We start from the raw sequence: 14,217 nt of genomic DNA on the forward strand, positions 1-14,217 counted from the left end.
ATGAATTAATAAAGATCACTGGTCATAGCTATGCATCTTCCCTGAAACCCTATTTACAAATAAATGAAGAGCACCATTCGGAAATTCTGAATAAGTTGAGGAATACACCATGTACATCAACGAGTTCACTTCTTTTACACACACGTCTAATATAACATCAACTGAACAACCAATCACTAAAACATTCAAATTTGAAAATTGTACTTTCAATAATTGTTTTTTTTAATTAATTCATGTTTATTTTTTATTTCATCATCGTTAATTAAAACTTTCTTGTTTATTTCATCATCCCTAATTAAAACTTTTCTAACACTTGTTTATATTATTTAGGTTATGTTTGTTATAGCTTCTGCTATATGATATTATGGATAGTCACATATCAGAGATTGTTTAATACTAAGATTTATTCAAAATCATCTGTCAAGTGACGTTGATTACTGGGATCCGGATGATAGAAGTGGAATGCAAATGTTTTAATAAAAATGAAACTGAATCAAGTCGTTAAATAACCAAGTAAAAAAAAATACAAAAAAAACAAAGCCTTCTTGACTAGTAACCGTCCACAGAGTTCAATGAAAATTCCATAGTTGGCACAACTGATAACAAGAAAACAGCTAATCATAACACACTACTGCCATCTAGCGTAATGTTGAGATGGTACAATAATACATTTGAAGACAGTTGTATTTTCGTAAATCTATACTAATAATAAATCTGTAGCCGAAATTTTTCTGGTAATTTTCGATTTTCCAAAAATAATTGCTCCTAAGATATATAATTAACCACCCTGAAACCGAAAATCGCTTTTTTGACATTTTTGTTTGTATGTCTGTCTGTCTGTCTGTCTGTATGTTTGTTACCTTTTCACGCGATAATGGCTGAACCAATTTCGATGAAAATTGGAATATAAATTAAATTCGTTGTAACTTAGATTTTAGGCTATGTGGCATTCAAAATACATTATTTAAAAAGGGGGTTATAAGGGGGTCTGAATTAAATAAATCGAAATATCTCGCTTATTATTGATTTTTGTGAAAAATGTTACATAACAAAACTTTCTTTAAAAATCATTTCCGATAAGTTTTATTCCTTGAAAAATTTTGATAGGACTGATATTTAATTAGATAAGTGAGTTTCAAAATTAAAATAACACCATCTAAGGTGGTGCAATGAAATAAGAAAAAATGACTTCGTCTATAAGGGGCCTTGGACAACAACAATCGAAAGCTATGAATCATAGCCTACAGAGAATGTTTCTGTGTTTGTATGAAGTAATATCGGAAGCTAAATTAACCGATTTATATATTTAATTATTATTTCACCATTGGAAAGTGTAGTTTCTCTATATGGACATAATGCTATAATGTTATTACAGTAGCTTCGGAGTGAAATGAGGACAGATAAGATTAAAATAGCTTCTTATGCACAGAAAACTTGATAGGCTATTCTGTGTATTCGTTTCCTGTATTTCTTAAAATAATGTTTATCTCAGAGAATTAACGAACCACAAAAGTGTATTGATTTAGTATGCAGTAATAATACGTTAGCTTAGCATTTCATTATTTTATAATCGAAATTTTAACTATGCTCAATTGAATCGTGTTAAAATACATAAAATACATATGCATTAAATGTAATGCAAAAAAATTGGGTAATGAGCCAAACAGATTATATTGCGCTGTTGTAAAATAAAATTTGTTCTTCCTGAGATTCAATGCCCCCATAACAAATTAAAAACTTACCTATCGTTGTACAACCGTTATCAACACATTTTTAATATAATATAATATAATATAATTTAAGTTATTTGAAGGGTTCAGAACCATAGTGGCCCAAGCTCCATTTACTGAATACGTAGAAAACAAGGGTTAAAATTAAGTTATTATCATAATTCAATGGAAACATATAGCAAGTAAAATAAAGTATACACATTAAATCTAAATGATATGTCAGTCTTCATTAAAGTATGGATGCATGTAATAAAAATTAAGAAACATGTTAAAGGAATTGTCATTGTACCAAATGAGTGGTCTCTGGACAAAAATGATCGCATTTTAATTATTTAAATACAATTTAAATTAAGTAACATATTAAACGATTTATCCTTCTATCAAACACGAATCTTCCCTGGATAAAATGTCCTATTTTAATTATGTAATTACTTTATATTTATTTCTAACGGGTGCAGCGGAGCGCACGGGTACGGCTGGTCATTTAATATTTTATTGTATTGGAGTACTTTGTTACTTCTAATCTTTATATACTTTCTTCTAATCGTATAATAGTCAATTAAATCCCATTCTAGTTTTGATTTTCTCTAGAGAAATCAAAACCTCTAGTGAGATTACTGTTGATAAAAGAATGAAATAATTTTAGTTTTGTCCTTTACATATGAAGAAATCTTATCCAAACAAATGTAACTTTCCATTCTGCAAGGGAATTTTTTAATGTTACATTTGTTCGATCAAATTACTGCACATTTAAAGGACAAATCTAAAATTCTTTCAATAATTTATTATCATAATACCACAGTCTACTATATACAGTCACGAAGCTTGAGTTTTGAGGGTGCTAGAAACAATAGACTGTGACGGTACTATTTTGCATTGCCTGTAATGAGGCGATATTAGCTATCCTAGTGGTGAGCCACTGTCTAATGTCTAATGTTATTGAGCTTCGCGACTGTATATAGTAGACTGTGGTAATACACTGTTCTCTTGAATTGACTGAGCATATTCGGAATTAAATCAATGGCTTCCCCAAAACACGATATGAAATGTTTAATATAAAACAGTTTTTATCGTGAAACAGGAGCAAAAACTAGCAAAATTGTTAAACATTTTTGTTTGAAATATCTCAAAGAATAACTTCCTGAAATTAATGACATTACGTAAGGTTCATTCTGGATATTTTACAACTGATTGTATAAACTGTATCTTCACATAACCTAACTTTTTATTTAACTGTGGTCTCCTGACATCGAAATCTGGAATCAATATGTATAATGTGCAGTGTAAGTAGTCAATCCGCCTTTATAACATTTTGTTCTTTCTGTTTCAGTTTAGTCAGTCCCTCTACTCTTTGGATCTCATTGGGTACATCTTGTCATGTATTGATAACAGTACACAAAATGGCGACACAAAAGAATCTTTAGGTAATAATACTGGTTCTTGAGCCATGGGTTTGGACTACTTCCATCTTGATCAAATGAAAATCGTAGTCTTTGGTGTAAGACCTTCAACCGTGAAGACAATCAAAGGTTTGTTAAAAGTTATTTCATTGCGATCTTTTTTGAAAGAGTATTGTGGTTCTCTGTTTGAGCAATTTTTATTACATTTTAAATTTATTTATAGATGAAGATGTAATTGCTTTTTATGCTTTTACTTTGTTATCTGTGATGTAATTCACATAATTATTAATGTGTGATCATGAAAATAAATCAGTTCTGTAATTGGCAGAATGCTAACTAAAATGTATATAAACTCAATACAGTGAAACCTGTTCAAGACGGAAGTGACAGGGTCCTAATTTTTTTTTCCGTTGTGGATAGGTTTCAGTGTTATTCAGGTGTGAAGTTAAAATGGAATATTTTATCATTTACATAAATGAAAAACAAAATGGCATGCCGCAAATTGTAGGAATTACAAAATATTCAATTTAACACTACTGACATTAAATCAGCATCCTGTCACTTATTTAATTGGTGAATGATCTTGATTAAAATCTCATTTCGTGTATAAATTGTATTGTAACTCACTCATTAAACACTGTAAAGTTTATTAATTACACTAAATTTAATATCTAACATTATACTATAATACTGTACTGTATATCACAGCACATTATTTAATTGGACTAGGAGCCTAGAGGCTTTGAATCCTGGATTATTTAATTTCTTTGCCAGATCAAGGGTTTTCTTTGCAGAATAGGTCCAGAAATTTGCGTGATCTTTGAAAGGGCAAGAACAATCCACTCCCACATCAGTTCATTTATTTCTATGTAACCAGTTGTTTTCTCTTTCTTTTTATGTCACCATTATTGACCGAAAGCCACTCACTCAAGATATGGCCTTTATTTTTTAAAGTGTTAAGTTACATCTGAGTTTTCCATTCATAAATTTCAACATTATTTTCCATACTCTTCTTTTCTCATTTTCCTCGGTAACTTTTACTTCATCAATTAATGATAGTGCAACATTTTTACGCAACTTTTTTATCACGAAATCGCTAATACACTTGCGTTCTACCCAGCTACGACAGTATACAGGAGTGAAGCATGGAACATCTTTGAAGGGACTTCTGCCTAGTCGATAGGGAAATAAAATTTATGACCACCAGGCCAACACACCCTCGCACCCTTAAAAATTTTACAAAGGAAACTTGTTTTTATTTTAGTGACCTACTAGTATTTCGTACATTCCTTGAAAGCACGTACTGTTTCAAAATATACTTTACATTAAAGAAGTGTGTCCAAAATATTATTTCCGTTTTGAACAGTAGCAGACAGTTTCCGTTTCTGCGTTGGACAGTTTCCGTTTTATTCAGGAAAAATTACACATAATAAATATGAATTTCGCCGGGACCAATAAATTGTTCCGAAATAGACAGGATTCCGGATTATTCAGGTTCCGATTTGAACAGGTTTCACTGTATAAACAATATATATATCGTGTAATGTAAGAGGAACTTTGTGAAGAGATTAAATATTTTATCATATTCAGTGTAAGTAGTCAATTCCCCTTTATAACATTTTGTTCTTTCTGTTTCAGTTTGGTATTTAGTCAGTCCCTCTACTCTTTGGACCTCATTGAGTACTTCTGGTCATGTATTGATGACAGTACACAAAATGGCGAGACAAAAGATTCTTTAGGTAGTAATACTGGTTCTTGAGCCATGGGTTTGGACTACTTCCGTCTTGATCAAGTGAGAATCGTAGTCTTTGGTGTAAGGCCTTCAACCGTGAAGACAATCAAAGGTTTGTTAGAAGTTATTTCATTGCTATCTTTTTCGAAAGAGTATTGTGGTTCCTTTCTCTGATTGAGCAATTTTTATTACATTTTAAATTTATTTATAGATGAAGATGTAATTGCTTTTTATGCTTTCACTTTGTTGTCTGTGATGTAATTCACATAATTATTAATGTGTGATCATAAAAATAAATCAGTTCTGTGATTGGCAAAATGCTAACTAAAATGTATATAAACTCAGTATGAACAATACATTAATAAAACAAAGAAAAACTAAATAAATAAATACGTATTACACCCAGTAGGTCTTTCTGCTAAAAAATGAATAATTATAAATATCAGTACCGGTATATTCATAAAATAACATTTTAAGTTACTATTAATATTCTTTTTTCGGCTGCAAAACGGTATTTGTCGAATACAGGGGGGAGAACCACTAATCCTTCCCATTGAAGGCTTTAAGGAACCAACCTGGACAAATACCCAATGTCCCATCCCTACCTTCCCGTGGTGCAGCTGTTAGTAAGCATAATTTTACAAGCTGAACTAAAGGGAGGGGCTACTCATCAATTAGCACTGGTCAGCTTGATGAGGTATTGGCCGAATTTGGTATAATTTTCCTCTATTCAATACCTAATTCTCTCTTTACCCTTTCCTATCCAGTCCTCTGACTGAACTCTTACTTTCTTCGACCCGACAGTATTAGAGCATTCGAGGCCTAGGGGTTCATTTCACTTTCCTTCCTACCCTTTCTACTTTTCTGTTCCTAGTGCTGACCTGCTATGGCACTAAAATCGTCCTCCAGTGGCTTAAGGAGGGAAAGCTGGTGATCAACAAGATCTCCCAACTAGGTCCAGTGGACCCGTCGACCAACAGCAGGTGTGGTCCTCCAGACATTCTGGGGGTTGTGTGTGAATGAAGTAGCCTCCAAAACGTTAAAATATGGTGTTCACTTAAATCGGCTACAACTTGCCATTTTTAATCAAGAAATGGATTCAGAACATCTCAAAATCTGTGCGTCAGTGGCTAAACATGACAATATCTTTGAAAAATATTGGAGTGCAAGAGGTCAAATGACTTTATTGTCAAATGCCTGGCATTAGAAAACAACAACAACAACATTTTTTTTTTTTTTTTCAGCTTAAGTGGCTGAAAGTGGGTAATTCTCGTTACTTGTATTCTAAATCGTTTTAGACACTATTTTGTACTGTACAGTTCCAGGTTTGCAGCTGCTATAAAGATATTTACATTTATGTACAAAATAAGAAGTAAGGAGAAAAGATATGTAGTTGTTCCATATACCATTTAATACAGGACAGTCAGTTAAGGCTGGATCCCAGCATGGCAGTTTTGCCCTCTGCACTCCAACTCATCCATCCAGCATGGTTATTTATGATGATAAAGTGTTAGAAGTTTACTCTTCTAATTTATCCAAGAAGGTGCTGAAATTATCATACTTCTTTTTCTGTATATTTTTGACACCGACTTAAGAAATTGCGGGGCTCAGTGAAAAGGGGCCCATGTCACAAAAACTAATTTTTGTAGGAAATAGTAATATGCGTTACAAGAGCGGTATGTTGAAGTTTTCATGTTCAAGGAAAATTTTTAAAAAGCGAAACGTAGTTGAGCTTTTTTAATTTCCGAGAATTGAAAGAAAACATACCGCTCGTGTATCGTACATTATTTTGTGCGAAGATCGTTTATTACATACCTGAAAGAGGAATTTCTAATTAGTTGCAATGAAATTTCCATCTTGGTTTCTGTTCAATAACGCCAAATTTGCAAAACAAAAATATCTATCTTCAACATTGTTGCTTTAAAATGTTTTCTGTGTTTACTATACTCCAGCAGGCCGTGATATACGTCTGTCTTTTTTTTCCCCCAGTCTATGATGAGTCTGGAATCTTGTTGATTTTTTCACGGCTTCCTTAATGTTACTTGCATCACGAATGCAGTAATTTTAGTGCAGTTGTAGAGTTTACTTAATTTTTGCAAATATTTAAAAACAGTAATTAACATTGCAATTTAGGTGAAATTGCAGTGGTAAGTTTCCAATTTATAATTATTACTATATTGAACGTCTCTAAAAATAATATGTTAAAAGCCCAAAGCAGTAAAATCAATATGTCACTTAAGCGGTAAGAAGAGGGAAATTGTTATGTGTGTTAGATTGGGAATACTGTATGTGGAATTTCAGACTTTCCGCGGATTGGTTTTATGCAGAAACCAAGCAAATACGCACGATCTCGCACAAAGCATTCTTAAGTCAATGCTTCTCTGATGTAAAGTATGCGCATGTGCATTGAGATCAATGATTATTAAAATATGACACTCATGTACAGTAAAATCCCTCGTAACCAGCACCTAAATAACTGGCATTTTAAACGGGGCCAAAAAAAATGTTTAAATCTGCCACATTGCCACAGTCTGGGTCGTCATTGTTGCCACATTAGGAAGTTCGCACGAACTTTCATTTCAGTGAATATTCTAACCTAAAATTAGTATATTATTATTTATGTTGTGTGATGTGTTTTAATATCCACACAGCTTTTATGTTTATTTAATCACGTTTGAGTCTGTCGGTGTTGCCACATTAGGAAGTTCGTCTGAACTTTCGTTTTCAGTAAATATTCGAACCTAAAATTATTGTATAATTTGTGTTATGTGATGTGTTTTAATAAAGAAAATCCACACAGCTTTGGACTGTCAGTGTTACCACATTAGGAAGTATGAACGAACTTTCATTTTCAGTGAATATTCGAATCTAAAATTAGCATAAGCTATTATATGTCTTGTGTGATGTGTTTTATTTTAAAAAATCCACACAGTTTTTATGTTTATGTAGTTATGTTCGAGCCATCAGTGTTGCCACATTAGGAAGTTCAAACGAACTTTAATTTTTACAAAGTCTGTTACATAAAGAAGGAACATGTTTATCAAGTTTTATATGTTTTGTTATAACCCTGTTATTATTGGTAATTTTTTATAAAAATATATTGCTACAATTTTTTGTCATTAATACGTATTATTATTTATTTATCATCTATCATCATCCTTCCAAGTACAGAGCCTTCAAATAGACGTTCATCTGTGAGTGTGTGGCAACTGAAAGCACGCCGTTTGTCAAGCACATAGATTGTTCATGCAAATTACAACAACCAGCTATTTTTGTTATAGAAGATGTTGGAGATGTCCTTGTAGGAATAGATGTTGATACACAGCATATTTTACATCAGCTACTATAATGCAGTACCAACAGGAATCAAACTTTTTAGTTGATAACTTTTAAGAAAATTTGCATCAACACGCATTAAGGTACGGTCACACATCGCTACTTTTGCAGCGCAACTTTTGTACTGCAGCTGCAAAAGTTGCGTGTCGTGTTCACACGTAAGCCAAAAGTAGCGCGCTGCACGCTACTTTTCGTGCTGCGCAACCCGAGTGCTGCAAAAGTTGCAACTGGAGGTTGCGAGTCTGTTCACACGCAAGGCGCTACTTTTGCAGCCGCAGTCATGCTGCAGGTTTCCATCTCCGTGTTGACTTCTCAATATACATGTTCGCATTATTAAGAAACTCATGCGAAAGCTTCCTTATCTATTATTTGCTTTTCTGTCATATCTAGTATTCAGAAATTGATCTTGTTTTTACTATAAAGCTTTTAAAAACGCCTATATACTTAAATGATAACCAACAGTATATTCACGTAATCAATGTTGGCAACCTTCCTGTTTGGAACTACGCTACGGAAAATTTAAAAAATGAATTATATCGTCACCAATTATGCTCAGACTGTGTTGTGTATTTAATAACTGTTACAAATAATTTATTTTCATCACATTTAACATTAAAATATATCCAAACAATAAAAGTATCATTGGTACATTTGGGTGGTAACACTGGTTGCAACCGCAGCAAAAGTTTCAACAAAACCGATATCAAAAATGATGCGGCTGCAACCCTGAGAACCCTGTTCACACGTCGCTACTTTTAAGCTGCGCGCAGCATGGAAAAGTAGCGCGCAGCAGGTTCGGCAGCCGCTACTTTTCGGGTTGCACCGTTGTTCACACGTCGCAGTACAAGAGTTGTGCAGTTTTTTGTGCTGCAGTGCTGGAAAAGTAGCAACGTGTGACTGTACCTTTAGTTCATCTTCTGAACTTGCTGCAATTTTCCTTCTTATATTATCTTTCAGTTCTTCCAACATATGCGGATTATTCTGATACACTTTATTTTATAACTTTCCCCATAAATAGAAATCGCATATGGTAAGTTCTGGAAATTATGCTTGTCAAATTTCCTTACTCATGACCTTTCTTAAAAATTTTTCGCAATTAACTCCCCCATAGGCAAGACACTCTGATGGAAAGTAAAACTAATCGCATTGTAGATAAGTATAAAATAGTAGGGAAGGAGGAAATGATAGCAGGTAAGTGATGAATAGAGCCCAGATGTTTAGGCAATAAAAACGTAAAAAGAAGGGACAATGAATTTTGAAAGAGGCATTATAAATTTTAAAAAGGCAATAAATTTAAATTGTATCAATTTATAAAACAGTTATATTACCGGTTCTTCTGTATGGTTGTGAAACTTGGACTCTCACTCTGAGAGAGGAACATAGGTTCAGGGTGTTTGAGAATAAGGTGCTTAGGAAAATATTTGGGGCTAAGCGGGATGAAGTTACAGGAGAATGGAGAAAGTTACACAACGCAGAACTGCACGCATTGTATTCTTCACCTGACATAATTAGGAACATTAAATCCAGACGTTTGAGATGGGCAGGGCATGTAGCACGTATGGGCGAATCCAGAAATGCATATAGAGTGTTAGTTGGGAGACCGGAGGGAAAAAGACCTTTAGGGAGGCCGAGACGTAGATGGGAGGATAATATTAAAATGGATTTGAGGGAGGTGGGGTATGATGATAGAGACTGGATTAATCTTGCATAGGATAGGGACCGCTGGCGGGCTTATGTGAGGGCGGCAATGAACCTTCGGGTTCCTTAAAAGCCATTTGTAAGTAAGTAAGTAATCAACAACTCACATTTTTACTTCGTAGTTGACACATGTTGACTTATAAAATACTTTTTTTCGTGATTAACTGTCTTTTCACAAACCTTACATAACAAAACTGTTTCATCATTTGAAAACATATGGGCACCAAATTCACTAACGTAAGCATGAAGTTTACTTTTCAATGGTTTACTGAATTTAGGCTTTCTAGCTAACCGATCTTGTACCTTCTGCCACCCGACAATAACTGACTGTTCCTCACTCAAATTTCTTTCTCCTACAATAATAAACACGTGTAGCACAAAATTGTAATAGTATAATTTAAAAATATAAAAGCAAACAATGAAAATTCTACGTGACAACTTCTATGAGAACGGGCTTAATATTTAAAATTATAAAGCTGATTGTTGGTATCGTGAAGACATGACAATATTATATTTGTAACTGTGGATTGTCGATCATTATTCATATTACACCAATAGTATTAAAGCACGATTATTAACAGATTAAGCACCGAAATAAATTACTTTTATTTACTATTGTTAGTAAAGTGAGTTATTGTTTTATATATTTAAATTTCATATATGTTACATTACAATTAATTATAAAATTGCAAATGAACAAGAAATATTGCTTTAAAATGAACAAAAAAGGCATTTATTATTAAGAATTAGTAAGAAACCCCTTAAAAGGGTAAAATAAAAATTGACCTTATCACTTTGATTTATTCCAAATCACATTTATATCTATGAAAATAATTATTTACTTCGACCCAGTAAAAAAAAAAGGCATTTTGCCAAACATCCGGGCTCTAGTGATGAAGTATAAAAATATGAATGGGTAAATAAGGAAATCAATAAAAACAGACAAGAACTTAGGATGGAGAATGTAATAAAACTGGTTGCTAAGAGAAATAGTGACAATATAGCAGCTGTTCGTTCCGTTCCCGGCAGATCTCTCGACGGTACCCAGTGCAGACATGGCTGCCTGGAGATTGAAACTTTAGCACACGTCTTGGGATTCTGTGAACAGGGATTGCTCTTGGGGAACTCTAGACATCATCTTGTAAGATCTAAAATTGCTGCTGCATTAAGAAATAAGGGCTGGATAGTAGAAGAAGAAATCTCCTGTCTAGCTGAAAATGAGTCAACAAGACGAGTAGATATTTTAGCGTACAATGCTGACACTAAACAGGGCATCATTGTGGACCCCACGATACGTTTTGAAGTAGAATGTCATCAGTCAGCCGAGGTCCACCTTGAGAAGAAGTCGATCTATGAGCCTACAGTCAACTATTTCAAGCTGAAATATGCCTTAATTCACGTTGAGGTATTCGGCTTGCTCATAGGTGCTCGAGGGACTATACCAGCTTTTTTCGAAGAATTTCGACGGCAGTTTGCTCTGCCAACGTCTCTGAGGGATGACATTGTAATAATTATGTTAAAAAAATCCTGCCAAATCCTAATTAATCACATGGTGCCACATTAATAGCAATTGTAATTTTTCACACTCTTTTCTTTCTTTCCCTTCTTTAAAATTTAATATCTATGTTTACATATGTATAATAATTTTTTTTGAGGATATACTGAGTCCGTAAGGGCTACCCTCAATGGGGGGGGCAGTTTAATATTATTATTATTATTATTATTATTATTATTATTATTATTATTATTATTATTAGAAACTAGTAGACAAATTATTGTAATAAAGTAGAAAGTATAAAATAGTATTAGAACAAAGAAGAGTGTAGAGGTTAAGGGGTATGAGTATAGAATCTGAGATGATAGTTGGGGTTAAAGATGAGAAACTATAAGGGAAGAGGATGTAAATGGAATAGAAATAAAAATGAAGTGCTAAAATGTAAATAAATGAAATGTGAGGGCCATCACTACATGTAGATAGATGTAACAGCTGTTCATATGAGCAATTAAATGCCGGTACTCTTTCAAATTTAAATACCTATAGTAATGTAGGAGTGCCATTTGAAACTGTAAATGGTAAGCATGTGGGGAGGGGGTGAAACCTAAAATGCAATTAAAATTGGTTTTAAACTTTCCCGTAAATATCTAAATTGACTGATGTATTTTTTGTTTAAATTAAAATGTATTAGTAAAAATAGTTATTTAGACCAGAAAGTTTTGAAATGAAAACCTGATAAAACTAGATGTACTGGTAACATAAAAATTAGATGTAAATTATATAATTGGACGTAAAATGTAGCATACGTCGTAGAATAGGCCTACACATTTATATGTATTATATAAAATATGAAATGTACGTAATATCTGTAAATGGAAGAAAAGTCAAGTGCAGAATATGGTTACTGTGAAGACACAAACACAATCGGAAGGTTTCAAGACAACAAGATTTCAAGCTCCAACTATAAAACATCTTTAATTTCGTGCTGATTTGGTGACAACAATGAAGAAGGGGAATTATCGTTTGAAGAAGATGCCAATAAACTTTAGGTAAGTACTGAAAATGATGCCAACCATGAGTGATAAAAATAAATATTGCGCGAAAAACTTTGTGTTGATATGCCATTCTCATATTAGAGAGTTTTCGCACCTTGATGCTTACTAAACATCTAATGTTGATGTCATAGAAGAGAGAGCCATTCACCTCACATTGTTTTAATAGTGGAATTCGCTATCTCTAGCCAGATAGCATGCCGTGAATGAAGTTTACCATAGGCCATGGCTTCTTCTTTGAGATTTACCACTGTGGATGATATTCATCTACTTAGAACAGCTCGAGATGGATAAATTATTCAGGCCGAAGTACAGATATGAAAATAAAATTTGAAGCTCCCTTATTGTATAAGTTTAGCTAACATACTGAGCAGGTGCAGTAAACAAAGGCCCCTGTATGTATGGTACTTGTGGAAAGTCTTGCGAAATTGTTGCCTACATATAGATGAACTCCCATCAAGACTAGCTCCAAATTTTAATTCTGTATCTGAACAAGAAGACTCAGAAAAGAATTTTTCGTTGTGATTCCAAGAGATAAAAATATTGAATAATTTCAAGGAAAAATTGTTCCGGGGCTGGGTATAGATCCCGGGACCCTTCACTTAGCGCATGAATGCTCTTCCGACTGAGCTACCCCAGGAACTATACACGACACCGTCACAATTTTTCCTTTATATCCACACAACTCTAATGGGCTGACAAGACGCCAGAACCCAACTTTGAGTGCACACAAATTCTGTGTGACTTAAATTGTGGCTTCCTGTTAACGTACCTAGCATAGTTTGTAGAGCGATAGCTAAGAGTTCCTGAGGTTGCTAGTTCAAATTTTCGTGGAGTTACTAAACGTTTTTTCTGTTCCATTTTACCGGTAAATGCATCAGTGAAAATATAACAGGTTTTCGTCATTTTTTTATCCTTGGAATACCTTTCACTTTTTTATTTTTTTCGTATTAATAGTAACTTTTGACGCTAGATGGAAGTAACACTAAAGACGACAATTAGGGGCCTTCATATTAAAATGCTGTGTTAATTATTTTATTAATCCGAGCTGTTTTGCACTCTATTGCATAAGTAACATTCAGTAAATATGTTGACGGTTAAGTAATTGGCAATATGACTATTATACTAATCTAAATCCGTGATCATCAGGGTCTAAACGTACTAATTGTAAACAAGAAGAAAAACCATAGCATGGTGTGGAGATATTGAAATGCTGTGTTAATCCCTGCTGCTTTAAACTCTATTGCCTACGGGACATTCAGCAAATAATATGATGACTGTTAAATAATTGACAATAATCAAATTGGAAGTTGTGCTACAGGGAATATGATTATTATACTAATCTAAACCCGTGGTTGTCAGGGCTTAAAGAAGAAAAACCTCAATTCTGAGATAAAATGCGAGGAAAGCCTGATTTCCTGGAAGTGTAACCACAAATTTTCACTATTTTTATAACTATCTGTAAGTAACATGAATTAACACAAGCAAAGTTATTTGATTATATTACACTAAAAGGAGTTGTAAAAATAAAAGAAAGGACAAAACAAAAAATTCACTATGGAGATTCTCAGGGTGTTGTGGAGATAGCCCAAATCAGCGCCTTGTATTATGGAGTTAACTAAAGCGGCGCACGGAGGTTTACGGTTGTGAACTGCGCGCTCACCCCATCGGACATAAAACATTTTCACTGCTCAAGAGTCCGGCCAGTTCCATTTTGACCAAGTGTACGCGTTTAACCTTCGTACGTACACGTGTACGTTCTTAAACTACGTGC

The 14,217-nt window shown here is 33.7% G+C and overlaps 1 protein-coding gene across 4 annotated transcripts in view; it reads left to right on the forward strand.

Annotated features, from left to right (window-relative positions):
- Window positions 1-7,985, forward strand: part of LOC138700403 (uncharacterized) — a 46,434-nt gene extending 38,449 nt beyond the window's left edge. For 2 of the 4 annotated variants that reach the window (XR_011332343.1, XR_011332345.1), the window contains exons 2-3: window positions 3,061-3,259; window positions 4,769-7,985. The gene's annotated coding sequence lies outside the window, so the exon portion shown is untranslated. The remainder of the gene's footprint in view (window positions 1-3,060; window positions 3,260-4,768) is intronic. The other 2 variants (XR_011332344.1, XR_011332346.1) reach the window with 2 other exon arrangements.
- The last annotated feature ends 6,232 nt before the right edge of the window (window positions 7,986-14,217 follow it).

Source organism: Periplaneta americana, chromosome 5 (genome assembly GCF_040183065.1).
Source record: "Periplaneta americana isolate PAMFEO1 chromosome 5, P.americana_PAMFEO1_priV1, whole genome shotgun sequence".
Lineage (NCBI taxonomy): Eukaryota > Metazoa > Arthropoda > Insecta > Blattodea > Blattidae > Periplaneta > Periplaneta americana.